Here is a 17911-nt window from a genome sequence, read left to right on the forward strand (position 1 = left end):
AATGTCAGTAATCTTAGTAGGATCTTCTGTATTATTGCAGATTATTCACACCAGGGAAACTATTCGGTATTTACACGTGTGCCTTATCACATATGTTTTCAATAGGTAGTATCACATATATCAGGGTATATCTTTTCAAATTTGAGGCTATTACTTTGCAATGTAATTTTGAAATTTGAAATATGCTATATAAATATTAGCTTTTTTATCTATTCATCCAACCAAGAAGAAGAATAACTGTGTCAAATGGAACCTCTACTTTTAGAGTTAGACTCTCCACACTGATTTCCACAATGGTTACACCAGTCTACACTTCAACCACCAGTGGAGAAGGGTTCCTTTCCCCCACAGCTCCTTGGTTGATTTCTTTTTTAAAATATTTTAATTTATTGTGTGGGAGCAACATTATTTTATAGGCAAATTTAAATATCCAAATAAAATGCTGTGATTTTATATAACAGTTTAAAAGCAAAAATGAACTAAAAACATTTTTTCTTACAGTTTTATGTGTGGGTAATTGACAAACAAGAAGACCATAGAGAAAGTCAGGCAGACTTTTGATAACTATGAGTCAAATTGCTTTGAAGTTCTTCTGTATAAAAAAAATAATATGTAATACTATGTATTTCTCTTTCATATGGGCTACAAAGTGATGATGTGATTTATCTGTACATGTAGAATATTTAAATGAACTAAAATCCATGACCTCAAATATTTATTTTTTGTGGAGAATAGTTGAGCATTTCAGATTTACTGTATTGGCACTTTTGAATTATACAATACACGATTATTAATTATGAGTTCCATTGTTTTGAATTCCACTTAAAATGAGAATATGGTATTTGTCTTTCTGTGCTTGTCTTGCTCATTTAGCATAATGTTCTCCTATCCCATCCTTGCTGATACAAATAATAGGATTTGTTTCTTTTCAGGTCTAAATAGTATTCCTTTGTGACCATATAGTCTATTTTCTTTCTCAAAACACCTACTGATTGATAAGTTGATTCCTTAATTGGCTATTACGAATTGTACCACATGAACATTGGAGTTTAGATATCTCTTTGATACACTGATTTTAAATCTTTTGGGTAAATACCATGAGTGGAATTGCTGGATATATGGTAGCTCTGTTTTTAATATTTTTAGGAGCCTACATACAGTTTTTCATATGGGCTGTACTAATTTCCATTCACAACAACAGTGTGTGAGGGAGAACTTGATAATAGCCATTCTTTCTGGGGCAAAATGAATTCTCAGTCTTATCTTAATTTGCATCTCTCAAGTGAGCAGTGTTGTTAAACATTTTTTCATGTATTTGCTGTTTATACTTCTTCACCTGATAAGTCCCTATTCATTTGAGACACCCAGTTTTTGTATTGGGTCTTTAAATTTTGGAGGTCTTATTTTGTCTTGAGTTCTTTATATATTCTAGATGTTAGTTTTTTGTCTGAGGAACATCTGGCAAAAATTTTTCCCCCACTCTGTGGATTATCTTATTGCTTTGTTGGTTCTTTTGCTATGCAAAAACATTTTAGTATATATGCTGCCAAAGTGAGCACTGTGCAAAAGCTTTTTAATAAGATGAGATTCAGTTGTCCATTCTTTGTATTATTTTCTCTGCTGTCAGTTTTTTAAATAACGTCTTTGCCTTCACCTATATCTTCAAGAGTTCTACTTATTCTATCTTTCAGGAGAACCAGGGTTTCTCTTTTAATATTTAGTTCTTTAATCCATTTTGATTTTAATTTTGTGCATGGTGAGAGATGTGAGACTAGATTTAGTCTTCAGCATGTGAAAATCCAGTTTTTCCAGCACCATTTATGAAGGAGGTTATTTTTCTTCCAGTGAAGGCATTTGGCCCCTTTATCAAAGATAAGATGGCTAAATGTGTTTGGAGTTATTTCTGTATCTTCTAATCTGTTCCATTGATCTTCATGTCAGTTTTTTCAGTCAGAACCATGGTGTTTTAACCACAGAAGCTTTATTATATAATTTAAGTCAGGGATTGTGATGCTTCCTGCTTTGCCTTTGTTTCACAGAATTTTTTCATTATTGTAGGTCTCTTTTGGTTCCAAATGAATTTTAGGAGTGTTTTTTCTAATTCTGTAGGGTATGCTGTTGTTATTTTTGATTGGGATTGCATTGACCTGTATATTAATTTTGGAAGCATGGCCATTTTCACTATATTGATTCTTCCTACTCAAGAGCAAAGGAACAATATTCTGCTATAAGGAAGGACAGACCTGTGATATTTATGCATATATGGAAGCACATTGAGACCATACTCTTAAGTAAAATAAATTAAACATGCATGCTTAAATATTTTATTGTTTCTCTGTTGTGAGAGACCAAAAATGTAAATAAGGAACAAAATGTAATAGTTATTGGAAAATGGGAAAAATGTTCAAATGGGAACAGGAACAAGCAAGGAGAAAGGGGAAAAGAAGAAAGGGAAAAAAGAGAATAGAAGGAAAAAATGGAAACAAAGCTTTCATAAATAAGGAGGGGAAGAGTGGTTGAAGGAAGGGGAAAGGAATGAGGGAAAAGAAGAAGCAAGATATAAGAGGTACAGGTGCAAATTCCCCATGATAAATGTGATCATTATGTATTTCTAAAATGTACCAATACAATGAAAACAGAGAGAAAACTCCTCATAAATGGAATGCATGCCACAATGAGGAAAAGTTATCTATTACTAAGTGAAAATAACATGGACGACTCTTACAAGTATAATTCTGAGAAAGAAAAGCCAAATCCACAAAGAGGCATAAATCAAGCAGGTGGTTACCTGGGGAGGTACTGTCTGGAAGAGGAAGTTATGGGGACTTTATGGGTGTCGGTTCTGTTCTGCTCCTTGCTTTGTATGACAAGATACATTAGGGGGTTTATTTTGTGAAAATGTATCAAGCTGTACATTTACTGTATGTTTTTTACCCTTTAGTATATGTATTTTATACTTCATTACAGTTTAAAAAAATCTGATCCTTTCTTGTTAAACAGGTAAGTTACAGGTAGATTTCATTTTTTTATTGTTGATTGATGCTTTTTCAGTACACAGCACAGTTACATTCATCCTTGGTATCTTGTACCTTTACATGATGTATCTTGGTTCTTGTTTATTCCCTGTGTCCCTTTATCCCACTACCAGTAGATTTCTTAAGTGTAAAATGGAAGGTTCCTAACTAAATATGTGTGAACTTTTCAATAAATTGGAACAATGAATTGATTGCATACAACTAAAATGTTATTTAAAAATGAGAATGGTAATAAACCCAAAAATTAAATTAAAAACTATATAAATTTTGCTAAGTCATTAGATAAATATAAGCATGTCTAGAGTAACTGTAAGACCCAGAGCAGATAGTTACTGCTGTTGCCTATCTCAAAGGTAGTGCTTTGGTGAATTACTGTTAATATATATTTCAAACCACAAGTTGTTTAATGTCAAATATATATTATGCTGTAACATTTTATATTCTTTTCCAAGTTAATTTCATCTTGTTTTTCCACTAATTCCTTGCTGATATTTAGCTTTAAATTAAATTTTAAAATTAGTAATATATATTAATTACGTAGAATCCTACTTAACTTCAGCATATTGGTACATGCATATAATATACTTATTTTCATCCCTAATTACTCTCTTCCCTCCTCATACCTCCACCCCTCCTCTCTTTCTTTGTTTCTTTGTTTGTTTCTTTTTTTGTGTGTGTGTTACCAGGGATTGAACTCAGGTCCTTGTGCTTGGGAGGCAGGTGGTGGAACCACTGGCTAAATCCCCAGCCCACCCCTCCTTTATTTCTAATAGTACTTATTTTACTTCCATTCTCTCTCTCTCTCTCTCTCTCTCTTTCCTAGACATATTATATGAAAGAAAACATTCAAAATATGACTTGCTGATGTGATAGTCTCCTGCTCCATTTTCTTGCAAGCAACATGATTTGCTTCTTTTTCTTAAGGCTGGATGATATTCTATTGTGTATACATACCAAATGAATGTGTATACATTCATCTGTTGAAAAGCACCTTGGCTGATTCTGTAGCTTGGCTACTGTAAGTTGCACTGCAATTAAAATGGGTACATACTTATCCCTGTAGTTTCTTTTGGGAATATACCAAAGAGTGATATAGCTTAATTAAATGATATCTCCATTTTTTTTTCTTTTTAGGAAACTCAGTGGTGATTTCAACAGTGGTCTTAGTTTACATACATAGGCATAGGCAAAGATTTCCTGAAGAGGACTCAAAGAGTACAGGAAATAGTAGTAAAATTCATCAACTAAGGTTATATCTTATTAAAAATCTTGTTGAACATTTCTTCTATGTTTTCTTCTAGCAATGTTTCAGGTCTTATAACTAAGTCTTTGATCAACTTTGAATCAATTTTAGTAAAAGGTGAGAGATAAGGATCTAGTTGAAAATTTCTACATATGGTTGTCCAGTTTTCCAAGCCATGTGGTAGGATGTTCATCTGATAAAATGTCATTAATTCTCTCCAGTGATTTTCTGGTAAAATATTATTGGTGCTCAGTGAGCTTTTCAGTTTACCTTATGAAGGAAAGTGCCAGAAGTTGGATACAAATCCCTTTCTTGAAAGATTAGAATATAAGGTCCTCAGTAAAAAGATAAAAACACATTATCCAGAAAATATACATGAAGCCCTAACTCTGCTGTTCTGGCATGATTCACATTCACATGCATCTTGACTAATATAATAGGGCTTTTATAAATTTATTCATTCTTCATTGAAAACTTTTGGACACAGTGTATTTCTTTGTCCTTAGCTTGAAAGATGAGATATTTTTCAACCCTATGAATGTCTTGAAATAGCTCATAATCTTCTTTAGAAAGATCTTTTATAAGTGTTTACCTTTTCTTTACCACAGTGGTGGTTTTCTGTGGCACAAGTAGTGGTCTGGTTAGTGTACACATTGGATAGCATGTTATTACTTTTCTCTATTCCCCCAAGTACTAGATATAGACATATATTGCCATTATCAGCCATTAATTAGGGAAGTAATGTTTCCAGAAGGAAACTTTTATGCAGTAGGAAAACAAAAATAGCAAAATGTAAAATCACAGTGCAAGGTAGTAGAAACCCATATCCTCAACTTAAATGATGTTTGAGGAGTTAAATAATAGAACTTCCTATAGGTGGAGAAGTCTGGGGAAAGTGCATTCAGTGTGTGGAGAACTCAGAAACAAAAGGAGAAAACCAATACAGTGGACAGTCTGGCCAGGGACTGCCATCAGGCACTCATGGTCATCTAGTAAACACTTTTGGTTGAACAAGATATGTTTCTTTGTCCAGTGAGACACTCTGAGGTTCATGACCAACTTACAAGTCTCTCTCTTAATTTAAAGTTCTGTCCCAAATATTCCAGTGATTCTACAAGCAGCAGAAGCATAAGCAATAGAGTCAAGTGAAAAGCATAACTAGTAAATAATTAAAATATCTTAACTTTGTGTTGTTTTATTTTCCTATTGCCTAATATTTTAGGCAAAACAAAACTGAAAACATCAATTTCCTTAAGCTTATAATAATATTCCTGATTTTTACTTTTAAAGTATCAATTACTTTGTCAAGTGTAGCGATTTTCTTTCTTTTATTTTGACATTTTCATGATGATATTGTATATAAAATAAAATATGATGTCTGTTGGATCTAAATATATGAAAATAAATTACATGTGTTAGACTTCAATAGATAGAAAACAACTTTTAGCTTCTTTCTCTTGATATACTTGTACTGTGACTATTTGTGTGGGTGTGTGTGTGTGTGCATGTCAAGAAAAAAAAAACTATAACCTCAAATAAGAAAGAAGAAATTTCTCTTAATCTACTCCAGAAAAAAATTACTGGAAAAAATTGCATGATTTTTAAAACCTCACAGATTCATGACTAATTCATACATGCAAGAGGAAAATTGAAAAAATACCATTTTTTTGAGACCACATGAAATATTATTGCCATCTTGACTCTTTGACAACTTGACTAATGTACTCCAAAAACAGTGACTAAATCTGAAAATATAGATTGCAAATTTATATTAAATAAGAAACTTAAAGATATAAAAAATTATAACCTTAACTGTAACCTAAATGTGATGTTCTAGACTCTAGTTACAAAAGCAACTCATCATTTAATAATTTCTCTTGAAAAAATTGACTGACCTTAGGGAAATTTAGATGACCTGTGTCCCCTCACGTTGCATTGTAGTGGGACTGACAATAAACTTTGGAGAATTTAGAGCCTCCTCAAACTCTGTCCTCTACAGTTAGGGTTGATTGCTACACTGTGTACCTTTGATAACAAGGATGAGATGGGAGAATGAGTATATAAGTAGATGGGAGCCATCAGCAAGAAATCGCTAGCTAACCAACAATAGCAGTAAGCACATCTATCTCACATTTTATACTAGGGCCAGGCATCACCTGCCACTGGTCAATTTAGAATTCTTGAGAAGGAGACGATGCACATCCCTTCTGTTGCTTAAATGAGCTGGAGCACATGGCTCTGTACACATGTGATCCATTTTGGGCATAACCATAAATTTGGAGGTCATCTGTACCGAGAACTTGAGCAGGAATTAATATGACTTCAGTATCCTCTTATTGATTTTAAATACTTCTGATAATAGCACCATTGGGTTAGTTGAAATGATTCAGTCATGACATCATGGATAATAACTACCTTACTCAAATTTGGTGAGTCTATTTTTCAAGTGTTTTGTCAAAGATTCGTGAAACACATTAAAAACATACATACTTAGTAATATGGAGATCTCTGATACCTTTCCCAGAGGACTTTTAACCATTATAGCTCAGTCATCTTTCTTTTCTTTTTGATGGATGCACAATAACACCTTTAGAAAAATCTGTCATACAAAGGAATTGATTTGCAGCTTATAGTTCAGCTTATTAACAACTTTTGACCAATTATTATGTCTGAAATCTCAACGATATGATGTCTCTTCTAATTTATGTGCATGATCTTAATCTCATTAGCACCTTTAGCACTGGCCATATAATTTTGAGCTATGTTAAAGAACAATGGGTTAGGAAGTTTTTCTTAACAAAATTCATAACTATATCTTTCCACTAATAGAACTGCATGACACCGGAAATTCAGCAGCTGTGTCCGGGATACTGATGCTTTCCACAATTCTAGCAGGCCTGCTCCACATATGAATCTGTCACACAAGCCAAATGTTTACTGAAAAAAAATTTTCATCTGTGCCAAGAACAGGATGTTGGATTCGGGTTTCCTAAGAGCTACAGGCTAACAGTACTGAGATCCCTCTTTATGGAAAGAAAATTAAGAACAGGGTCTTGGGGGAAATCTGCACAAGTGAAGAGCCCTACTTTGTAATAAATGTACCTCATTCTGGTATTTGATTATTTTTCCTTCTCTTTTTTGCAATCAAAATAAAATAAAGATTCTAATTTTCAGGCATTTTCATACTTAAAATCCTTAAGGAATTTTGTTTTGCTTTACAAGAAAATTTTGAAATGTGGCCTTTCCCTCTACAAAGATGTTTGGTTTCTGAGTACCACATATACACTTTGCTGTAGCAAAAAATAGTGAAATGTTTTGAAGATAGTTTAAATGTAATGATGTGAAACATGTGCAGCACAAACAAAGCATACAACTGTAGTTAGGTGATAAAAAGTTTATACATGAGGCCTCAGGCAGTGAAAATTTCATTTTAAGGCCTGACTGTGTGATGGGAATTATAAGCCGCTATTGATTGTAAAATACTTCGTGATTTCAGATGTGGTCAAATATGAAGAATTATGAAGAATTCTGTATCTTTAAATTGATGAATTATAGTGATTCTTTTTTTTTTTTTAAGACTGGTCTCACTGTGTAGTTCAGGCTGGCCCTGAATTCACTATGTGGCTCAGTCTGGGCTTGAACTCTTAGCAATCCTCCTGCCTCACCTCTGAGTGCTGCGATTATAGATGTGTGCCACCACACTCAGTTTAGTAATTTTGATTTGTGTTAGGTTTACAGCTTGAATTTTCTATTCCTTTTTCTTTTCTTTTTTTGAGGGGGTACTCGGGATCAAACTTGAGTCCTTCTGCTTGTGAGGCAGGTGGCAGAACCACTGAGCTAAATCCCCTGCTTATGACTTTTCTATTATAAATGTGAGTTTCACGATGATTTTAGAGCTTCATTGTGAATTTAGAGCTCCATGCCCCATAAAGTTCATTCATTTAAGTGTATGATTTAATGCTTTTGTTATATTTTATATATTCCTGTGTAACAAGGAATATACATAATCTTAGTTTAGAACAATTTTTTATCATCCACTAAAGGAAATGCCCATTAACTATGTCTCCTTTCCTTTGACTGTCCTTGATATGACTATTTTATTTAAATAATCTATTTAATAAATTCATTTATTTGCCTACTTGTTTGTTTTATTTAGCCTATTTTTGTTTTATATCATGTTTCTTAACTTAAAAAAATTCAGCTATTTGAGGATACTAAACTCATACTGATACTTATTTTTATTTCAGAGGAATGTATTTCATTGTTGATTCATTTTGGTTTCTTTCTTAACATTAGTTTCATGTGTTTTGTGTTTGGGTGTGTGCATTGTTCTGCTGTGTGGATGTATGTTCTTATCTCTCCTCTGTTTGAACCCATCCCTCCCTCTCTCTTGTCTTGGGACTGTCTTCTACATTGCCAGTTTCATGCTCATCTGGAGCTATAAAAATGCTAAAGGTCCAGGACCTGAAGTAGTCCTGGCTATGAGGCCACCCCTGAATCCTTTAGTTGAGGCATGTAGATTTATTTATGACAGACCTAGGAATAATATGGCCACTTTGTTTCACTCTACTTTACGAAGGATGCTAGATATAGACTCAATTGTTAGCCACTGTATCTGATTCTCACTGCAATTTTAATTCCAATGTCCAATAGCAAATGAATTTCTGAAAGCTTTTGTTTTCAGGCCTTAAACTCACTGCAGTCCTTCTGACTCAGTCTCCTGAGTTCTGAAATGGTAGATATGTGCCACCTTGCACCTAGAATTGTACTTGAAAGTTTTAGCTGCAGCCCTATAATCTTAAATTCAATTTAATTTCTGTTGATGATATTTATCTTGCTGTAAAGTGTATTTATATCTCATTAACTTTATTTATTTATTTTTTCTCTCATTGAGTTTATTGGTAGATTTTAGGTACGTGGTACAGTTACATTCATCATTGGGATCTTGTACCTCTACATGACCGGTCTTGGTTCTCATTTTTCCCCCTGTCCCTGCCCTTCCTTCACCCCCTTCTCCCTCCCTATTTACAAACACATAATTTCCATCTTTTCATTTTCTCATGTTTTTTTTCTCTTCCCTTACGACCTTTCCCCACCCTTACAACTTTCCCTACACCTTTAGCCCTTTTCTTCCTATTTCACATTGTCAATTATACCATTAGGATCTTATGTACTATTATAGTTTTTCACACCAGAGAAACTATTCAGTATTTACACATATGACTTATTTATTTTACTTAGGAGTATATCCTCAATATGCATACATTTTCCTATGAATGAATCTGATTTCTCATTCTTTATGGCTGAGTAGTATTCCATTTTATAGAAAAAGCACATCTTTATCCAGTTTCCAACTGATGGGCAAATGGGCTGTTTCCAAGTTTTAGCTATTACAAACTGTGCCACTATAAACATAGGTGTGCATATATTACTGTGGTATGATTCTTTTAATTCTTTTGGAAAGATACCCAGCAGAGGGATGGCTGGATCAAATGGAACCTCTAGTTCTAGCTCTTTGAGGTATCTCCATATTCTACAGTGGTAGCACCAGTCTGCACTCCCACCAACAATGGAGAAGGGTTCCTTTCTCTCCACAACCCCACCAACATTTGTTATTGGTTCATTTCTTGATAGCAGCCATTCTTTGTGGGGTGGGGTGGAATCTCAGTGTTGTTTTCATCTTTAAATCTTATTTGTTAATGCTACATTTGGGATTTCTCTCTTTGTGTATGTTTGTGTGTGCGTACACACAGGCAGATCATTTGTGTCTAGAGTATCAAAGCAAGACCTGAAAATGCCATCTAATGCAAAATTATAATTTTTCAAACTGTCATATGATCTTGGTGAATGTCTCCTTTCTAATTGCTTCTGGAATATTTTAGATCTGCTATGTTTTTGACATATTTGAGAAAGCACGCTTTTCTTTTTTGCTGTAGAGTTTTTGGTTTTGGATTTAAAAGTGTTGAAAAATAAAGCTAACTTAAGACATTTTAGACATTTTGTGTGGGATCAAACAGGGATAATTTTGTTGTTATAAAATTAATGTAACAATAGTAAGTAGAAGGCACTAAATAAGAGGCATATAGGATCCGAAGATTTTCCCATATTGTTCTAGTAACATGAATTCCTAAAGATATAGAACATAGTAAAAATATAAATAAGTTGAATATGAAGAGAAGTGAATAAGTTATGAGCTATTTGTGGGCTGAAAAAGTCTGTAGTGGTTGTATCTTAATTGGTGTCTAATTCTCAGCATCTCTATTTCATTCATCTCTCTTATGAGTCTAAACTCATTTAAGAACAAAAGCAATAAATAAAAACTCATCCCATAGAAGACAGTCAAGATCAGAGAAACTGAGAAATAGGCACATGAGACCTGGGAGTAAAACTAAGTATCTGAATTTTAATACCCAGTTCATTTCACTATTGCATGAAGCTCCGAGAGTTTTATTTTTTGTGTACAACTTCTGTTCAACAGCCTAGAATATATTGTGTATTCTGTTACATTATTTTGTTACATGTGAACTATTTCCATGCCCTTACCAAGTTACTGTCTATTTAGATGGTTTTTCACTTTGGGACACTTATATCAGTCACCCAGAGATGAGAACATTGAATACAGAGATGTTAGAGAATTTTATACCTATATGTTTCCATTTTTTGCAATGGTGTAAGTCAACCTTGCCCAAGAGAAATGGATTTAGAATGTTTTATGGTTTTCTTTTCTACCTAAAAGAACAGAGTTAAGTATCAAGTGCCAAGTACACTTTTCCTCAATAAGCCAAAGCTGGAATTCAATTCTCTTCACACAAACTTTCTAGAGAGATTCTTTTTCCATTTAATTATGTTTCCTAATGCTTCTTTTCTGAGTCTGTCTTTCACATAACCCATTCTGATAATGCTAGCCAAAATTGCTGTTTATCATACTCCCTATTCTGAACTATTATAAATACTCTCATAATACTTAGAAGACTTTCAAATTTATTTATTTATAAGCATGTTAACATTTTGATATAATTGTGCACTGAAACACACCCATGTTAATATATAATTTGATTACTTCTGACAAGTGTATATACTTCAGTCATGATAATGAATTATTTTAACACCCTGAAAAATTTCCTGGGTTCCTATTTGGTCATTCTTCACATTTCTACAGAGTTATGTACTAATCTGCTTTTAGTCAGTGTAGGTTATCTTACATTTTGTATAAATAGGAATAAACTATATTTAAAAACTTGGATTCTTTCACTCAACATAATATTTTGAGATTTATTTATAAAGTTACAAGTATCCTTTTTTTTCTGAGTGGCATTTTCTTGTATGGAGATAATTAAATTTTTTTTATCCACTAACTTGTTGAAGAGAATTAGATTGCTTTTAACTAATACAGATCAGTTTTCTGAGAACTTTATGTACATGTTCAAGTTTTGTGTGGACATGTGCTTAAAGTCTCTCAAGGAAGTAAATAAGTGACATAGCTGGCTTGAAGGATAGATGTATCTTTAATTTTTAAAGAAATTGCCAAACAGTATTTGAAATTCATTGCCATTTCACATTCCCACTAGCAATGTATAAGAGAGTATCTGGTGTTCCACAGCCCTAAATGTGGTGTTAGTCTTTTTCATTTTAACCATTCTAGTGGTGAGTAGAGATACTGCTTTAATGTGCATCTCTCTTCTGGGTAATGACTCTAAGCCCCTTTTCTTGGGTTTGCTGAGTGTATGCATCTTCTAAAGTGAGGTTGACTAATTCTTTTACCTTTTATGAACTGGGCTGCATATTTTTTATTGAATTTTGAAACTTTATCAGTATAACCCTTTTGTTAGGTATGTGTCTAGAAAATATTTCTTTGTATATTTTGGTTTTTCTTCTCAATACTGTTCAAATTTAAGTTTTCCATATTGATAACATCAAAGTTGCTTTTATTTTTATGTGTCATGTATTTGGTGTTTTATATGAATTGTATATGTTACTTACATTTACTTGCAGCAATGATTTTGGTCTTATTTATGGAAAAGAATATCCTCTTTTTACAGCTAACTACACATTTGTCCATTTGTCAAATATCAGTTGTTTGCATTTATGTTATGAAATGAGTATTCATTTATCCATGATATATCTTTTTGGTGATTTGATACCTTTATTATATAGTTACTAAATATCCCATTTCATCTCTGATAATCTTTTTTATTTTAGCATCTTTTTTGCTCAATATTTATAGAGACACTAGAGCTTTCTTATAAATATTTACATGTTGTAACTGATTGTATACTTGTATTTTAACCTTGCTCTTTGTGTGCAACTGTGTGTGTGTGTGTGTGTTTATTAAACAAAACAACAGTTGTGGAGACTGGAAATACTTTCACCTTGCTTTTATAACCTGACCCACATTTCTAGAGTTTACATTTTTAACTTGTCATTGTTTATCTCCACATAAGAGCATATTACTTTTAACTTTGGTTTGGTATTTGTTATGCAACCTACTTCTGTCCTTGTCTCCTCTGCTTGCAATCACTACTCTACATTCAGATCAACTTTTTTAAGCATCAACATATGAGAAAGAGCATGTGATATTTGTCTGTCTGCGCCTGAACTAAATCAGTTAACAGAGTGACTTCCAGTTCTATCCATTTTGCTATGTATTATAAGATAGCATTAATTCATTTTCTTTATGTGTTCATCTAAAATACAATCAGAAGTAATAAATTCTAGTGTTCTGTAGCACAGTGGGGGGACTACAGTTCACAATAACCCCTTATATATTTTATGCATAACTAAAAGACAGGAGCTTGAAAGTTTCAAATGTCAAGTAATAGTAAGGAGATGAGAACAAAACTTACCCTGGTTTGATGAGACTGTATATAGGTACTGAAATATCACATTGCACTCCATAAATATATGAACAGAAATCACTATACGTTATTATGCTTAAAAATACTAACTACCCTGTTTTGACCACTATCTATTGCATACATGAAATATTACTCTGTATCTCATAAATATGTACAATTAAGATGATAAATTAAATCATTTCACATATAAGAACCTAGTAATAGTATAATTCTGCATCTCCCTCCCATCCCTTTGTGCTATTGTTCATATATTTTACTTTCTCAAATACTGTAAATATCATAATACTGTACAATGATTCTCTTCTTCTTTAACATGTTTCTGATGGCTTAAACTACCTTCAGTGCACCAGGACTGTCCAATGAGGCTGCTTGTATCACTGATGCTACAAATGGATCTAATTGCTTTATTGGGCTTTTTACTAATAACATTAATAAAAGTCTTTAATGGACTAAATTTAATTAATTGCTTGAATTATACTATTATTGTCAAAATATAAAAGTTAACTAATACTGTTTATGCTAATTTTACAATAAGCAACAAATTTATTTACTTTATTAAATTTAGAGAAGATTATTTATATTTGTGAATTTCTTTAAAACATTTTATACATAAAGGTGGCTGATTTGTTCATTTGGCTTCATAATGCATTTGGAATCCATTTTTTCAGAGAGTTGCACATGTAGTGTGAGTAGTTTAAGCCAGCAATTCAGATCAGACATATAAATTACTTGTCAGCAGGACACACGAATTACAGCCCCATCGTAAATGTGTTAAGCAGTCAACTATGTTTTAAAGCACTTACAGTGAAACAATAAATGCATTACATTTATCCATGTGTTTAATATTTCTATCATAACCACTTTACTCCTCCCTCTTCTTGCTTGTTCGGTAAAGAATGAGGTCCTTAAGCAGCAGGGCAAATAAAAGGGATGTAGTTTATTAAAAAGAACAAAGTAAAGGTCTCACTAGCCAAGAGAGGCTCCAGGGGAGGACACTGCAAGGCACCTAAATCTAGGGGCTTATATACTGACTTTGGTGTGTGTAGGGTTAGTTGCGATCTGTAGATAGGAATAGATTAGGGAACTGGGCCGCTTTGAGCAGAAAGGACATAACCTCTGCATGCCAGCAAGCAGTTGAGTTGCCAGCCTGAGGTTTCGAGACCTGCTTCAGTATACTCACGCTGAGTTGACAGTCTGTGGTTTTGACCTCTGCCTATGTGTAGGCAACACCGTCCTTCCCAGTGCAGGTTGCCTTGCCTACCTAAATTCCTCGATTACCCTCAAGACCCAGCCCCTAGCAACAAGCTCAATTTCCAGTCAATCAAGCATGACCCTCAAGGGTATGCAGAGAGGCCCTCTACGCCAGAAAGCAGGATTACAGCACCAGAGTCAGCAGTGTCCCAGCTCTGGGCCCCTTCAGAGTGGCTCTTTACCACTTTCTCTTGCAATACTTACAATGAAATTACTTTCACTTCACAATGATCTTCTGTTCTCACTCCTCTTCTTCTTTCTACATTGGAAATAGAAAGAGATGAGCCTGACTAGGTTGAGTCTGGGGACCCAGACCCATCTGACATAACATAACTGGGGGCTCATCCAGGATGGAAATACCACCCAAGACCACCAGACACGGTGGTCTCAGATCATTTTCCAGAGAACCCCCCCACTATGATCTAGCACAGTGGGAATCTTCTGGTTGGGCCCCTTTTGAGCATTAGGGAACCCAAGTGGTTGGGAGGATAGAGTGCAATCTCTGAACAAGAAAGAGAAGATTTGGACTTTATGTTCATATGACTTAGGGGAAGATTTGCTTAAGTGCTGGAACACCTATGATAAGAGGAATTCGTTTGAGGTCAGTTAGATTTAGTGTCCATGGTAAGAGGGGAAGAAGAAAAGGACTCCCAGCATGCCCCAGAGATATTTTACTCGTGGGCTTCAGGGCCACATTTCTTTCAGATCTCATTCACACACAGAGATGTTATTCTTAGGGCATGGTATCTCATGGCCGCTTGTCCCTTTTTGTCAAGTCACTAAGAGGGAAAATTGGTTATTTAGATTTTTCTCACCCACATGGACTAAACAAGAAAAATTTCTCCTTTTGATCTGTCACCTATTTTGTCATACTCTGGCAATCCCAGATGTTTTGTATAAAGACATTAAAGTCTGTTTGGGTCCTAGAGAATACAGTGTCAGGGGACCCCTTTACTTGCTTCCTTTGTTAGAGGGTTTACAAACCTGTTTCCTCTTGATGTATCAGTAGAGGCCTGACCATCCAAGACCTGATTTGAAGACATATTTCACCTTGCACTTCCTAATTTTCCCCTGTGAATACCTCTGAGAGCCTCCATGATTTGGCTTTGTTGGACCCTTTTAGAGAGAACCTTTTGATGAATGATGACAGTAGCACTGTTTGGGTAATAAGAAGAGGTATGGGGGACGCTGACCTTCGCAGTGGCAATCAAGATGTCAGTGCTAGTGCTGGCCACTTGGTACTGGGGACAGCAGTTTGTAACCAGGCTGCTGATTGTAGGGTGAGGGACACCTCATCCAGAGTCCTATTGAAGGTGCTGTTTGGGGATGCCTGACAAAGGGTTGCCTCCCTTGACTCAGTAGGAGCAAGGATAGTAGGGACCATCAGTCATCACTGGTTTACTTGTCTGTTCCTCCTTTTCCCCAAAGATGAGGGCTGGATCCATAATGCTCTCCTCTAAATTGTCTCCTCAAAACTTGGAAAGATTTAGACCCCCAGTCCCTTAAGAAAAAGGCTCTTTGATTATACTGAGACTTGGGTGTAAAACCTTCTTTGTGGGGACTTCCTGTGTTTTAACACCATTCGTTTGGATCATTTGTGTAAGGGAAGAGGAAATGGAATGACTCATGTACCTTAGATCCAACTTTTCTTCACCCTCTTTCTATATTGGACAGATACAAGCCAGTCTAGGTTAAGTCTGGGGAACCCTAGACCCCAGACCCACTGGATATAACTGGATAATTCTAGTGGCCACATGAAAAGGGAAGTTTGTTTTTGTTGGGATCCATGTGCCATTTTCAAACTTGTGAGGCACACAGAAATAAAGGTATACAGTTGCTGCTACTAGGTATTTTTTGTCAGAAAACAGGTGTTATTGGTGCTTTGTCCTTTTTTCTCTAACTAGAACTTTCTCCCTTGCTTCAAGGCTATCCCAGTATGCTCAGGCTCTTGACCTAATCTGCCTTTTGTCCTTCTATCTTCTGAGCTTTATTAGCATGCAATACACTTTGGTGTAAATTACTTTGTATTTATTCTGCTTGTGGCCCATTGAGATTATTTGATTTATAGGCTTATAGTATTTAGAAAATTACTCATTTGTGTGTGCGTGTTTCTCTGCCACTGACACACACAAATCTTCTCAGATTCTGTTACTTTCATGTTAAAATATTTTCCCAGTGGATCTGCCCATTTTTTTCTATTATTTACTCTCATTGTCTTAATTTTGTTGGTTTTTATTATTATGTCTTCACATTCACTGATATTTTTCTGCATTGCCACATTGTTTATCTCATTCAGGAATTTCCATTGTGGACATTTTTTATTCTTTCATTTTAAAATATATTTTATTTCCTCCTCTTTAGGTTGCCTTTTACATTCTTTAATATATTCTGCTATTCTGCTAGTCCTTTCCTTTTTTCACTTCTGGGTCCAATTCTATGGATTATTTTCTTGTGACAAGCTACCTACATTTATTCCATTGAAAAGGGCTCCATCCCAATCTCCATGGAAACTCTGGTTCATCTAAAATGATCAATAAGAGCTCACCTCCCCTGTTGTCAGGTCTTGGCATCACCAGACATGTGGGAACTGGCGTGGTCAGACTGAAGTTTCTGTTCACCATCTCTTTACCTTCTCTGAACAGGTGTCAGAAAATTTAAAGCAAGTTTTTATTGGACTCACTAACGTGCAATCAACTCATTGGCTACTGTGGTCAGTGAGGCCTGCTGTGGCTCCCAAACCACTGAATCCTGGACTTTTTCTGCAGAAAAAGGTGGGATTTATGCTTTTCTCCAGGAACCTGCTGTTTCTTCACCAACAAATCCACCATACACAGATGGCATCAAAAGACGGCATGATTAATCCAGTGCCCTACAAAATCAAGCCTTGTCCTAGACCCTTTCACTTCCTGGAGCTCGTGGCTCATCCCTGTTCTGGGGCCCATTGTTCCTCCTAATCACATTTTCTCCTTGTATTTTATGGGCCCAGTCTATCTTCATCCAGACAATGATGTCTCAGTTCTCCTCACAAGTGGTCACTGTTTCTTACCAGTCTCTCTTGCTGGCTCTACAACTTCACCTCCACTCAGCTAGAAGCAGCTCTATGAGGACAAAAAGCTTACACCCCCATAACCAACTCTTTACATAATTTTTCTTTACTATCCTTAAAACCTAGGAAATGATAGGTCTGACGCCTGTACACCCCCCTGTATGCCAACTGCCTGAGATCTGGGAACAGTCACATTCTGTTCCCACATCTTGCTCCCACCTTGCCTTCGTTGCTAGGTCAAGCTGTACTTGGCACAACAAAACACTGGCTCCTTCTCTGACAGCTAACTGACACATAGCCATTGCTCCTCGGCTAGTCTTGCTTCATGGATCCATCATCCTTAGCCTGTCAATGCAAAGCTTACTTACTCAACAGACTTGACTCAGACATCTCTGGAGTTATTTCAGGGAGGTCTCACTCAGAACTCCAAATTCAGGCTGGCTGTCTTTTATACTGTGTTGTCACCATTTACCTAACACCA

The sequence above is a fragment of the Fukomys damarensis genome, unplaced genomic scaffold (genome assembly GCF_012274545.1).
Source record: "Fukomys damarensis isolate Sample0158 unplaced genomic scaffold, DMR_v1.0_HiC HiC_scaffold_38, whole genome shotgun sequence".
NCBI classification, from domain to species: Eukaryota; Metazoa; Chordata; class Mammalia; order Rodentia; family Bathyergidae; genus Fukomys; species Fukomys damarensis.